At 48.8% G+C, this 14016-nt stretch overlaps 1 non-coding gene and 1 pseudogene across 1 annotated transcript; both read left to right on the top strand.

Annotated features, from left to right (window-relative positions):
- Positions 1 to 2754: 2754 nt before the first annotated feature.
- Positions 2755 to 13877, top strand: LOC101176639 (annotated as a pseudogene).
- LOC115832200 lies at positions 4797 to 4935 on the top strand. Its single transcript, XR_004027636.1, has one exon. It is a non-coding gene; the product is annotated as a small nucleolar RNA SNORA7 (small nucleolar RNA).
- Positions 13878 to 14016: the final 139 nt, after the last annotated feature.

Genomic DNA, 14016 nt, shown 5'->3' with positions numbered 1-14016 from the left:
CCACAGGGAAGCAGTGTGGGTACCCCTGTGCTCTCCTCTGTGAAGTGAGGTGGCAGCATGTCCCGTACCCCACAAGGACTGAGCCATCAGGTTACTACTTCCAAATCTCTTGGGTCTTTGGAAACTGAAGGCAGGCTCTCTGGTTCATGAACCCTCCCAGTCGATGAACCCACTTGACCCGATCAAGACCTTTTCTTTCATGACATGCATCATTCAGGCTGTCATTAGCAATGTGCTTCCCTGCTCCGCATCCCATCTCACTACATACAGCCTGCAGGATAAGCACGATTCATGAGGTGTGGAATAGGCACAGATGCAGCAGGGTTCTAGCCCCAGCACTACGGCTTGCCAGCTGTGTGACCTCAGACATTCCACTTCTCTGGGTCTCCTCAAACTCCCCACTCTCTTCACGCCCAAAATCTCACCATGGAGTTGTTAACACACCCTTCTCACCTCTCTCTCATTCAGTCATCAATACAATCCAGTTTAGCTTCTGACCCCTCTGGTCCCTGGAACTATCCCTGTCAAGATTGCCAGTGACGTCTGTACTGTGTTCCAGGAATGGAATCTAGGAGGTTTTTTTCCTCCTGAAATTTGATTTTCAAAATAATCTTAAAAACAAAAGCTAGGCCGGGCGCGATGGCTCACGCTTATAATCCCAGCACTTTGGGAGGCCAAGGCGGGCAGATCACGAGGTCAGGAGATCGAGACCACGGTGAAACCCCGTCTCTACTAAAAATACAAAAAATTAGCCGAGCGTGGTGGTGGGCGCCTGTAGTCCCAGCTACTCGGAGAGGCTGAGGCAGGAGAATGGCGTGAACCCGGGAGGCGGAGCTTGCAGTGAGCCAAGATCGCGCCACTGCACTCCAGCCTGGGCGACTGAGCAAGACTCCCATCTCAAAAAAACAAAACAAAACAAAAGCTAAGGGCCGGGCGCGGTGGCTCAAGCCTGTAATCCCAGCATTTTGGGAGGTCAAAGCAGGCAGATCACCTGAGGTCAGGAGTTTGAGACCAGATTGACCAACATAGTGAGACCCTTGTCTCTACTAAAAATAAAAAAAAATTAGTCGAGTGTGGTGGCACACACCTGTAATCCAAGCTACTACGGAGCCTGAGGCAGGAGGATCACTTGTCCCTTGAACCTGGGAGGCAGAGGTTGCAGTGAGCCGAGATCATGCCACTTCATTGCACTCCAGCCTGGGCGACAGAGTGAGACTCCCTAAAAAAAAAAAAAAAAAAAGGCTAAGCAAATCAAGAGCAAGTTTAAAAGTAAGACAGTCGCGGCCGGGCATGGTGGTTCAAGCCTGTAATACCAGCACTTTGGGAGGCCAAGGCGGGCAGATCATGAGGTCAGGAGATCAAGACCATGGTGAAACCCCGTCTCTACTAAAAATACAAAAAATTAGACAGGCGCGGTGGCAGGCACCTGTAGTCCCAGCTACTCCGGAGTCTGAGGCAGGAGAATGGCGTGAACCCAGGAGGCGCAGCTTGCAGTGAGCCGAGGTTGCGCCACTGCACTCCAGCCTGGGCAACACAGCGAGACTCCGTCTCAAAAAGAAAAAAAAAAAAAAGTTAGACAGTAGCTGGGAACAATGGCTCATGTTTGTAATCCCAGCTACTCAGGAGACTGAGGCGAGACGATCGCTTAAGACCAGGAGCTCGAGACCAGTCTGGCTAACACAGTCAAACCATGGCTGTACAAAACAATCAAACACCAAACAAAACAAGGTAGTTTAGACTAATGGTTAGAAGCGTGGTGCGTGGAGTAAAATCTCCAAAATTCTCCTTCCACATATGCAAAATACAGACAATAATAGGGTTACATTATAGAATTGAGGTAGGCCTATTATGGTATGAGGCCACCACTTCTCCTGTTGTCCTTCCCAGTTTCTCCCCAACCTCCCCTTTTCCCTAGTTTATAAGACAGGAGAAAAGGGAGAAAGCAAAAAGTTGGAAAGAAACAGAAGTAAAATAAGTAGTTAGACGACTTTGGCGCCACCACCTGGCCCTGGTGGTTAAAATAATAATGATATTAACCCCTGACCAAAACCACTGGTGTTATCTGTAAATTCCAGACATTGTATGAGAAAGCACTGTAAAACTTTTTGTTCTGTTAGCTGATGTATGTAGCCTCCAGTCACGTTCCTCACACTTACTTGATCTATTATGACTTTTTCACGTAGACCCCTTAGAGCTGTAAGCCCTTAAAAGGGCTAGGAATTTCTTTTTCGGGGAGCTCGGCTCTTAAGACACGAGGCTGCCCTCCTGGCCGAATAAAAAAAACCTCTTCCTCCTTTAATCCGGTGTCTGAGGAGTTTTGTCTGCGACTCGTCCTGCTACACTATGAACCCCACCGTATGTTAGCGGTTCCGGTCTCATTACTATTTACTATGTAAATTCAGTGAGGGAACTTTGGGAAGTCGGTCTTGTTCTCTCCCGACCGCTAGGAGGCGCACTTCGGAGTAGAGGAAACAAGGGCGGAAATAGCCCAAACGCTAGAACGATTGGCTTCAACTTCTGGCGGAAGTAGATTCCTCCCTACACCAGGTCTCAACTCAGAAAGAATTCCAAATTTCTACCTAGTGCCAAGGGCAGGTAAGATAAATTTTCCTTTATATTCTTAGATATTAATCTCTATTAAAACAGTTAAATTCTGCATTTCTGCCGCACTGTTTCTTTGACATATCTTTTTTTAAAGACCCGGAGTCGGAAGTGCTTGCCTTTTCCCTGTCAGGACCCAGAGGTTACCTCCCATCAGCCCCCGCGCGCTCTCATCCTCTCTTCCTCGGTGCTCCTTTTTCCTGCTCGGTGAGTTTGTTTGTTTGTTTTTGAGACAGAGTCTCACTCTGCTTCCCAGGCTGGAGTGCAGTGGTGCGATCTCAGCTTACTGCAGCCTCCGCTTCCTGGGTTCAAGAGATTCTCCTGCCTCAGCCTGCCAAGTAGCTGGGACTACAGGCGCCCACCACCACGCCTGGCTAATTTTTGAATTTTTAGTAGAGAGTGGGTTTCACTGTGTTGGCCAGGCTGGTCTCGAACGCCTGACCTCAAGTGATCCGTCCGCCTCGGCCTTTCAAAGTGCTGGGATTACAGGCGTGAGCCACCGCGCCCGGCCTGGGTGAGTCTTAATCCGTGGCCATCTGCGTTCCTGCAGGCTTCATCTGGGCCTATGGTCCCCTGGTAAGGAGGCCTTCCCTACCACGCTGTGTCTGTGGGTATTGTCGGCTTGCTGGAGCGCGTACACGAACAGAGTGAAGCAGGCAGCTGGGGCGGTGGTTGGGCTTTGCGTCTGTTGACGAAAAGAGTCAAAATGTGTAAAGTATTTGAAGAGACTTATTCTGAGTCCAGTATGAGTGACCATGGCCCGTGACACAGCCCTCAGGAAGTCCTGAGAACATGTGCCCAAGGTGGTTGGGGTGCAGCTTGGTTTTGTACATTTTAGGGGGGTGTGTTGGGGGGCCTGGTCCGGGCTATTGGTAGATTTGACAATTGGTTGAGTTTGTCTAAAGACCTGGAATCAACAAAAAGGAATGCTTGGGTTCAGATAAGGGGTTGTGGAGACCGAGTTCTTATTTATGCAGAGGAAGCCTCCAGGTAGCGGGCTTCAAAGAGACTAAATTGTAAATGTTTTTTATCAGGCCTGAAAAGGTGCCATACTCTTAGTGTAGTCTCTCCTGGCTCAGGGAGACCTGGAAAGGGAGGGGGATTCACTACAGAATGTAGATTGTCCCCACAAGAGACAGTTTTACAGGGTCATGTCAGAATATGTCAAAGAAATATATTTTTGGGTAAAGTACTTCTGTTTCTTTCTGGGCCTGCAATCTGTCATGCTATACTAGAGTCAGGTTGGAATTTGGTGTCTTATTGCTACAAAGTCTGTTTTGTCAGTCTTGGGATCTCTTTTAATGCTAATGCTGGTCAGCTGTGCCTGAATTCCACAGGGAGAAAGGCATAATGAGGCAAGTTCGACCCCGCATTGCCATTATGGCTTGAACTAGTTTTTTAGGTTAACTTTGGAATGCCCTTGGCCAAGAGCAGGAGTCCATTCAGTTGGATGGGGGGCTTAGAATTTAATTTTTGGTTTATACCGTGCTTACTGATGTTGGCCCATGTGCATTCATTCATTGTCATGGCCCCACATTCCTTTCCTTCTAGTCTGTGACCCTAGGGCTGCTGTAGTGGGACTGCAAAAAAAAAAAAAGATGGGGTGCAGATCAGCTCACTCAGTTGTTGACAGCGATTCTGATCGTCAGGAGCTCTGGGAATATAAAGATGAAACTTCCCCCTTGCCTTCGAGGATATCATGGGCCAGAAGGCAAAGTTGTTTTGAATACATGGTTCATTGAGTACCCACTCTGTGCCAGTTGATGGCTGCGAAGAGAACAGAAGGGGTGCTGCTGTAGGAAATCAGTGGCTCGGAAGACCACACTGAGGAAGGTGTGAGTTGCTACTGGAAGATCTCCAGGTTTGAGGTATATGATGGTTTTGTGTGTGTTGGGGGTGTGGTAGCGCAGCAGCCCCCTAGGGAATTAGAAGGTTTTCTTTATTGAACGTTTACCCTGTGACAGGCACTGCAGGCATTCAGCGCGCAGTGTCATCTTCATTTTACAGGTGAGGAAACTGAGACTCCAATTCCAGTAGATGGTCAAGGCCAGTACTACCCGGAAGGACCATCTCGGGGTTCGGACACTGGTGGGGTGGGATTTGCTGCCCCTTGCAAATTGAGAGTGTCTTGGGGTCAGTTTTGGTTTGCTCAGCTGTTGGCATTCTTTGGGCTCTGGGTGGGTGAGGTGACCCTTCACCTCCTGGGATCGCGTCTGGAGAGTGCCTAGTATTCTGCCAGCTTCGGAAAGGGAGGGAAAGCAAGCCTGGCAGAGGCACCCATTCCATTCCCAGCTTGCTCGGTAGCTGGCGATTGGAAGACACTCTGCAACAGTGTTCAGTCCCTGGGCGGGAAAGCCCCCTTCCAAGCCTCTTTCCAGGATTCTTCCTCACCTGGGGCTGCTTCTTCCCCAAAAGGCATCATGGCCGCCCTCAGACCCCTTTTGAAGCCCAAAATCGTCAAAAAGAGAACCGAGAAGTTCATCCGGCACCAGTCAGACCGATATGTCAAAATTAAGGTATGTGGTCCTGGGATGGAAATGGGTGTGGGGTGAAGAAGGGAGTTTACAACAGGCCGCCAGTTTCTGACATCACCTAGTCAGGATTATCTTTGACCAATGAACTGGTTTGTGGAAGAGGTTTCTGTAGAAATACAGGTCTCCCCCAGTGTGCCCTCGTGCTGATACTTACGTCTCTTGATGTGTGAAATGAAACTTTAATGAAAAGGGACACTTGGCTGTTGTGATGTGTTTAGAGGGCTTTGCATTTGTGTCATGTATTTTGGGTTGCCTTATGACAGCAGGATCCCTGTTTTATAGACAAGAAAACTCAGGTGCTGAGAGCAGTGTCTGCAGCTGTGCTCGCCATCTCAGTATCTACACAGTCCCCTCGCATCCCTTTGGTGTCTCCATTTCTTGGGAGTGAGAATGGCAGGGGTGCCTGCATTCCTAGTGGCTAAAGCCACGAGCTCCTGGTTTTTCCCACCAAAAAAGCATGTAAGGAAATAGTGAAGTCCTGTTACCAAAGGCAACTACTGTGTGGCATACTTCCTTTTCATTTGGTCCTTTTTTCCCTCCTCTAAGGAACAGTTGGCACTCTGCACAGATGCTAACCCACCTGTGTATGATTTCCTTCAGTGTAACTGGCGGAAACCCAGAGGCATTGACAACAGGGTTTGTAGAAGGTTCAAGGGCCAGATCTTGATGCCCAACATGGTTATAGGAACAAAAAAAAAACAGAAAGCACATGGTGCCCAGTGGCTTCTGGAAGTTCTTGGTCCACAATGTCAAGGAGCTGGGAGTGCTGCTGATGTGCAACAAGTGAGTTGGGTCCATCTTTGGTTTCAGGGGTCAGAAGTTTGCATCTGTGCGGGCACTTCTGGCAGGAACTCTGGAAACTCTTGGGATGCATTTCGGGAAGTTGACATTCTCTGAGGGAATGTGAAGTCATTCCTTACAGGAGTTTAGAGAATGCTTGTTTGGGGCCAGGTGTGGTGGCTCATGCCTGTAATCCCAGCACTTTGGGAGGCTGAGGCGGGGCAGATCACCTGAGGTCAGGAGTTCGAGACTAGCCTGGCCAACTTGACGAAACCCCATCTCTACTAAAAAGACAAAATTAGCTGGGTGTGGTGGTGCACGCCTGTAATCTCAGCTACTCAGGAGGCTGAGGCGGGAGAACTGGGAGGAGAGATTGCGGGAGCTACGATCACGCCACTGCACTCCAGCCTGGGCGACAGTGAAACTCCATCCCAAAAGGAAAAAGAGAATGCTTGTTGGGGAGTTCAGTGTGTTTCCTTTGTTGGAGAGGGGAGAGACTTTTGTCCTCATAGCTCTGGAGATCCAAGACCAGAAAAATGGACTTTGTTTGACACAGTGAACACAGCAGTAATCACCAGTTTTCAATATAATATCTTTTGGCTGTTATTTCCAGAATGTTGCTTTATTTATGAGGGAATTTGGGGAAGATCAAACATAGGCCTCAGACTTTAAGGGGCCCTTTATGCTTTGGTAAGGGGCATGGAGGCTTTACAACCAAATGCGAACTAGAGGGAGAATAAGAGGAAGACTTTGTGGACACAGAGTACTTTACACAAAGGTGGAGAGTGCAAGGAGGGGTCACAGGACGTCAGTGCTAGGTAGTGTTTATGGTTTGTTTTTAGAGATGGTTTCTACTCTGTTGCCCAGGCTAGAACGCAGTGGCCATTAACAGCTGTGATGATTAGCCTGCTGCACCCTTGAACTCCTGGGCTCAAGTGATCCTCCTGCTTCGCCCTCCCAAGGTGCTGGGATTACAGACATGAGCCACCATGCCTGCACAAGAACAGCAGGTTTAAAAAACTAGGCAAGGCCGGGCGCGGTGGCTCACGCTTGTAATCCCAGCACTTTGGGAGGCTGAGGCGGGCGGATCACGAGGTCAGGAGATCGAGACCACGGTGAAACCCCGTCTCTACTAAAAATACAAAAAAATTAGCCGGGCATGTTGGTGGGCGCCTGTAGTCCCAGCTACTTGGGAGGCTGAGGCAGGAGAATGGCTTGAACCAGGGAGGTGGAGCTTGCAGTGAGCGGAGATGGCACCACTGCACTCCAGCCAGGGCGACAGAGCGAGACTCCGTCTCAAAAAAAAAAAAAAAAAAAAAAAGACATACATGCAGCCAACAAACATGAAAAATACTCAACATCACTAATCATCAGAGAAATGCAAATCAAAACCACAATGAGACACCATCTCACATCAGTCAAAATGGCTATTATTAAAAAGTCAAGAAACAATAGATGCTGGCGAGGCTGAGGAGAAAGGGAATGCTTATACGCTGCTGGTGGGAATGTAAATTAATTCAGCCACTGTGGAAAGCAGTTTGGAGATTTCTCAAAGAACTTAAAACTACCATTCGACCCAGAAATCCCATTACTGGGTATCTATCCAAAATAAAATAATTCTACCAGGCCAGGCACGATGGCTCATGCCTGTAATCCCAGCACTTTGGGAGGCCAAGATGGAAGGATCGCTTCAGCTCAGTTTGAGACCAGCCTGGACAACCAGGGAGACCCTGTCTCTGCAAAAAAAAATTTAAAAATTAGCCAGGCATGGTGGTGCCTGCTTGTGATCCTAGCTACTTGGGAGGCTGAATTGGGAAGATCAATTGGGCCCAGAGAGTCAAGACTGCAGTGAGCTATGATCACATCTCTGACACAGCAAGATGCTGTCTCAAAAAAAAAAAAATCATTCTACCAAAAAGACATGTGCACTCACATGTTCATCGCAGCACTATTCACAATAGTAAAGACATGGAATCAACCTAGGTGTCCATTAATGGTGGATTGGATACAGAAAATATGGTACATATACACCATGGAATACTACACAGTCATAAAAAAGAACAAAATCATGTCCTTTGCAGCAACATGGATGCAGCTGGAGGACATTATCCTAAGCGAATTAACACAGGAACACAAAACCAAATACCACGTGTTCTCACTTACAAATGGGAGCTAAATATTGAGTACTCATGGATATAAAGATGGCAATAATAGACACTGAGGACTACTAGAGGGAGGAGGGAGAGAGGGGAGCAAGAGTTGAAAAACTATTGGATACTGTGCTCAGTACCTGGGTAATGAGGTCATTCGTATCCCAAAGCTCAGCATCACACAATATACCCATGTAACAAACCTGCACATGTGCAGCCTGAATCTAAAGCAAAAGTTGAAATTATTATTATTATTATTTTGAGACAGGGTCTTGCTCTGTCATCCAGGCTGGAGTGCAGTGGCGGGATCCCAGTTCACTACAGCCTCAACTTCCTGGGACAGGGGCCGTCCATGGACGTCTCTGCAGAGCAGCAGCCCCTTTCCAACCTGGGCAGCTCGCACAGGACTGCATGAGCATCACCTAAAATCCTCCCCACAGGCCAGGCGCAGTGGCTCACGCGTGTAATCCCAGCACTTTGGGAGGCTGAGGTGGAAGGACTGGTTAAGTCCACGAGCTCCAGTTCAGCCTGGGCAACATAGCAAAACCCTGTCTCTACAAAAAATACAAAAGATTAGCTGGGCACGGTGGCACGCTCCTGTGGTCCCAGCTACTCAGGAGGCTGAGGTGAAAAGATCTCTTGAACCTGGGAGGAGGAGGTTGCGGTGAGCCGTGATTGTGCCACTGGGCGACACAAGGAAAAAAAAAAATCTTCCTGGCAGGCCAGCTCTGAGCATCACCAGTGCCTCTGCCTGCCACTCCCCACTTGCTGTGCTGTGGCTACCCCTCCACTCCTTCCCACCGGCCAAGGCCAGCCCTGCGACCCTCCTTCGGTGTACTTTTCAGGTCCTGTGCAGCAGCTGGCCCCATATAGGTTTCCTGCGCCACGGTCTGGAGTGGCCCCTGCAGCCCTTAGGAACCTGCTCGCCCACGAGGACACCCTGACCCCATCTGAGTCAACCGAAACTGCCCAGGGACACCAAGGCACCCTTCTGTCTGCTCCAGGCAAAGCCACCAGGACCTCTGCAAGCAGCTGGGTTGGGGTGGAGAAGCAGCCCCCACATGATTCTGGGAAAACTCACACACTACACACATATGCCACACACACACCACACAAACACAGATACACACACACCACACACAGACCACACAAACACATACACACATACACCACACAAACACACACCCCCCACACACAAACACATGCACACACCACACAAACACATACACATACACCACACAAACACACACCACACACACACCATGCACACACCACACAAACACACATGCAGACACGCCACACACCACACAAACACATACACACACACCACACACACACACACCATGCAAACACCACACACCACACATACAGACACACCACATAAACACACACCACACACACACCACACAAACACACATACACCATACACACACCACACACACATACACACACACCATACAAACATATACACACACCACACATACCACACACACATCACACATGCACCAAACACACATACACACCACATAGACATACAGACATACCACACACACCACACACACACCAAACACACACCACACACACACATACGCTACACGCCATGCACCTATGCCACACACACACACACACACACCACATACACATACACATACATACATACATATACATTCACCACACACATACACATAAAACGCACATACCATCCATACCCACACCCAAACCACACACTATGCACATATGCCACACACACAACACACACATATACACCCAAACACACCACACATCACACACCCACAGCACACACCCATACCACATACATACATATATACAAATATCACACACATACTGCACACCACACACAGATGCCAAACCACACGCCATATACATACACATACGATACACACCACACCCACACCCACATCACAACCACATGACAACCACACACCACACACATACCACACACCACACACCACCCATACCACATCCACACACACTACACCACACACACACCACATGCCACACACATACACATACACCACACCACACACCACATTCAGACCACACACTACACACCACACCCACAACATACCACACACCACACACCCCCGCCACTCCACATCCACACGCACACACACCCACCCACACACACACATGCACCCACACACACACACCTGCACCCACACACACACACCTGCACCCACACACACACACATGCATGCACACACCACACACATGCACAACATCACACAATGCACACACCTACACGCCACACCCACGCTACACACACCACACACCTACCAAACACATCACACATCACAATGTACACATATGCCACACACACACAACACCCATACTGCTCACACCACACACCTACCACACATACCACAACCATAAAACATGCATTCACATACACTTCACACAGCACACTCACCACACATATACACACCATACCACAAATACACCTACACACACCACACCTATACCACACACAAACATATCACATACACATACACCACACCACACACATACACTCTACACATATGCGCATGCACATCACACACATTCACCCACCACACCCTCCACACACTACACACATACACACCATACCACACACATACACACAGCACACTCATATATACCACACACATACACACGAATCATACACACCACACTCACCACTCATATCAAAAACACACTACACACAGCACATCCACACCACACACATCAAAACACAACACACACTCCCCCCTTATCATTTATAAGCAGCTACAGAGTTGTTTCAACTGTGAGCAAACCATGACTGGGAAGACTGGAAGGAAATTCTCCACCGTGTCCCCTCACTGACTTCGCCTTGGGGGGCCTCTCCAGACTCATGTTTCTCTTTCTGCTTCCTTAGACTTTCTAGATGAGAAACAAGGTCACGTCTGTAACCAACAACAACCTGAAAAAGGGACTTTCATAAAAATCCAGGGCTGGATTCCTTTCCGGATAACGAGGTTGAGAGGGTGAACGCCTGGCAGGGAAGTGCACCTGACTCCTGACGGACAGGCAGCTGAAAGGCCAAGAGAGCGGGGAAGAACGGCTGCTAGCCCCTGCTTTCCAGGCGGGCTGCTTTCCGGAAGATGGCACAGCAGGGAGGGCGAGCAAGCCAGCCCAATGTGGACACCTTATGTGTTCCACCTCAGCCTCCAAAATAGATAGGACATGCATGCTACCACGCCCGGCTAATTTTTAAAATTTTTGGTAGACAAAGGGTCTTACTGTGTTGCCTAGGCCAGTCTGGAACTCTTGGCCTCAAGCAATGCTGGGATTATAGGCCTGAACCATCGTGCCTCATTTCTAAGTGTGTCCTCATTATGATAATTTCTTGGGACGATCCAATGAGATCACAGGCATAGGAGGGTGAGTTAACAGTGGAAAGCCATAACATGCACCTGGAAACAAAAGTATCAGCAAGATGGGGAAATCAAGCCAGGACCCTGTTCCTGGTTCCCTGAGTCCTGCCTCACTGCACCGCTTCAATGACAAGCAGCTGCATTCAACTCCCCTTTGGGGGGACTGCCTGTGAGTTATGCCGTTTACTCTGCACAACAAACACGTGAGGTGAGTCTCACTCTTCCATCTGTAGCAGGGGGAACAGGTGGTCCTCAAAGAAAAAGAAGTTGGCTCCCCCAAGACCACATGGCCAGGAAGGACGGTGACCAGAGCTCAGACTCCAAGCTCCCGACCTTCCCTGTGTACCCACCAGTTCCCCTGTGCCCTTGTGTGCTGTTTCCAAGCTGGGCAGGAATCCTGGGGAGAAGACATAGGGAAAGACTGATTTAAGATTTATTTCTTCTTTTTTAGAGACAGGTCTCACTCTGTCACCCAGGCTGGGGTGCAGTAGTGCGATCATAGCTCACTGCAGCCTTGAACTCGTGGGCTCAAAGGATCCTCTCACCTCAGCCTCTCAAGTAGCTGGGACTACAGGTGCACACCACCAGGCCTGGCTAGGTTAGTCTTGAACTCCTGGCCTCAAGTGATCCTCCCTCCTCAGACTCTCAAAGTGCTGGGATTACGGGTGTGGGCCATTGCGCCCAGCCTGATTTAAGATTTCATGTGCAAAGTGCAGACCCACGGGGTCACAGGCACAGCTGCAACATCCATTATCCTGGACAGAAGCACCACATTTTTCCCCAAGTGATGTTTCCCCTATGGAAAGCTTTGTTCACAGGGGAAATAGCATTTTCATTTCCAGGATTCCAATACAATAGGGTGTGTTCTAAAAAACACAAAAATCACAGCCACTAATTTAGCCTCAGTGCTATGCGTCTGTGTTGCTCAGAGTTCATTTGTAGACATAAACCCGTGGCTTGTCGGATAGCTTTGTTACATTAAAATCCTGCTAGTTAGAACAAATGGGAAAATAATGTGGGGAAATTATTATAGAGTACTTTAAAAGAATCTGCATATTGGGGGATGGGGAGGGAGAGCGTCAGGACAGATAGCTAATGCATGCAGGGCTTAATACCTAGGTGACAGATTGATAGGTGCAGCAAACCACCATGGTACACGTTTACCTATGTAACAAACCTGCCCCTCCTGCACATGTATCCTGGAACTTAAAGTAAAATTTTAAAAACAGAAAGAAATACTACATTATTTTCCAATCCACAATGACACTCCAGCCAACTGCAGCCGCTGCCAAGAGTCATCTTGCTTCAGTGATCAGACGTTGTCTCTATCCACTCATTCTACCACGTGCAAAAGTCTGTGCTGGCACCTCACACCTATTAGGATGGCTACTATCAAAAAACAGACACTAACAATTGTTGGCAAGGATGTGAAGAAGTTGGAACCCTATGTACTATTGGTGGAAATGAAAAACGGTGCAGCTGCTATGAAAACAGTATGGTGGTTGCAGGCCGGGCGCGGTGGCTCACGCTTGTAATCCCAGCACTTTGGGAGGCCGAGGCAGGCGGATCACGAGGTCAGGAGATCGAGACCACGGTGAAACCCTGTCTCTACTAAAAATACAAAAAAAAAAAAAAAATTAGCCGGGCGTGGTGGCGGGCGCCTGTAGTCCCAGCTACTTGGAGAGGCTGAGGCAGGAGAATGGCGTGAACCCGGGAGGCGGAGCTTGCAGTGAGCCGAGATCGCGCCACTGCACTCCAGCCTGGGCGACAGAGCGAGACTCCGTCTCAAAAAAAAAAAAAAAAAAAAAAAAAAAAAGAAAACAGTATGGTGGTTCCTCCAAAAATTAAGCACAGAATTAACGTGTGGTCCAGTAACCCCACTTCTGGGTATATATAGGAAAGAAAGAAAAGTTGGGTCTCAAAAAGATCTTTGTACATCCACATGAATAGCAGCATTACTCACAACAGCTACAATGTGGAAGCAACCCAAGTGACCATCGATGGAGGAATAAACAGAATGTGGTGCACCCATCCTTACAATCAGCCTTAAAAAGGAAGGAAATTCAACATGGATGAACCTTGAGGACGTTACTCTAAGTGACACAAGCCAGTCACAAAAGAATAAATACTGTGTGATTGTCCTTAGATGAGGTCCCTGGAGCGGTCAAACTCATGGAGACAGAAAGTGGAATGGGGGTTGCCAGGGGCTGGGGGAGGAGGAATGGGGAGTCAGTGTTTCGTGGGGACAGAGTTTGAGTTTGGGAAAAGGAAAAGTTCTGGAGATGGATGGTAGTGATGGTTGTATGACAATGTGAGTGTACTAATACCCCTGACTATACACTCAAAGATGGTTACGATGGTCAATTTTATGTTATGTGCATTGCACCACAATAAAAAAGGGACTGTGTGAGCTCATCCTCCAGGGTGGAGTGTGTGCGGGCAGCCTGGGGAGGGAGCACGGTTGGAACATGAGGGAGGGCCGAGTGGAGGATGAGCTTGCAGCGTCCATGCCTGTGCCCTCGCTGCCCCACCGTGGAGTGCCCCGGGGGGGTGCCC

This window comes from Nomascus leucogenys, chromosome 21 (assembly GCF_006542625.1).
Source record: "Nomascus leucogenys isolate Asia chromosome 21, Asia_NLE_v1, whole genome shotgun sequence".
Lineage (NCBI taxonomy): Eukaryota > Metazoa > Chordata > Mammalia > Primates > Hylobatidae > Nomascus > Nomascus leucogenys.
The sequence above is the reverse complement of the archived record's forward strand: the minus strand, read 5'-3'. Positions and strand labels throughout refer to the sequence as shown.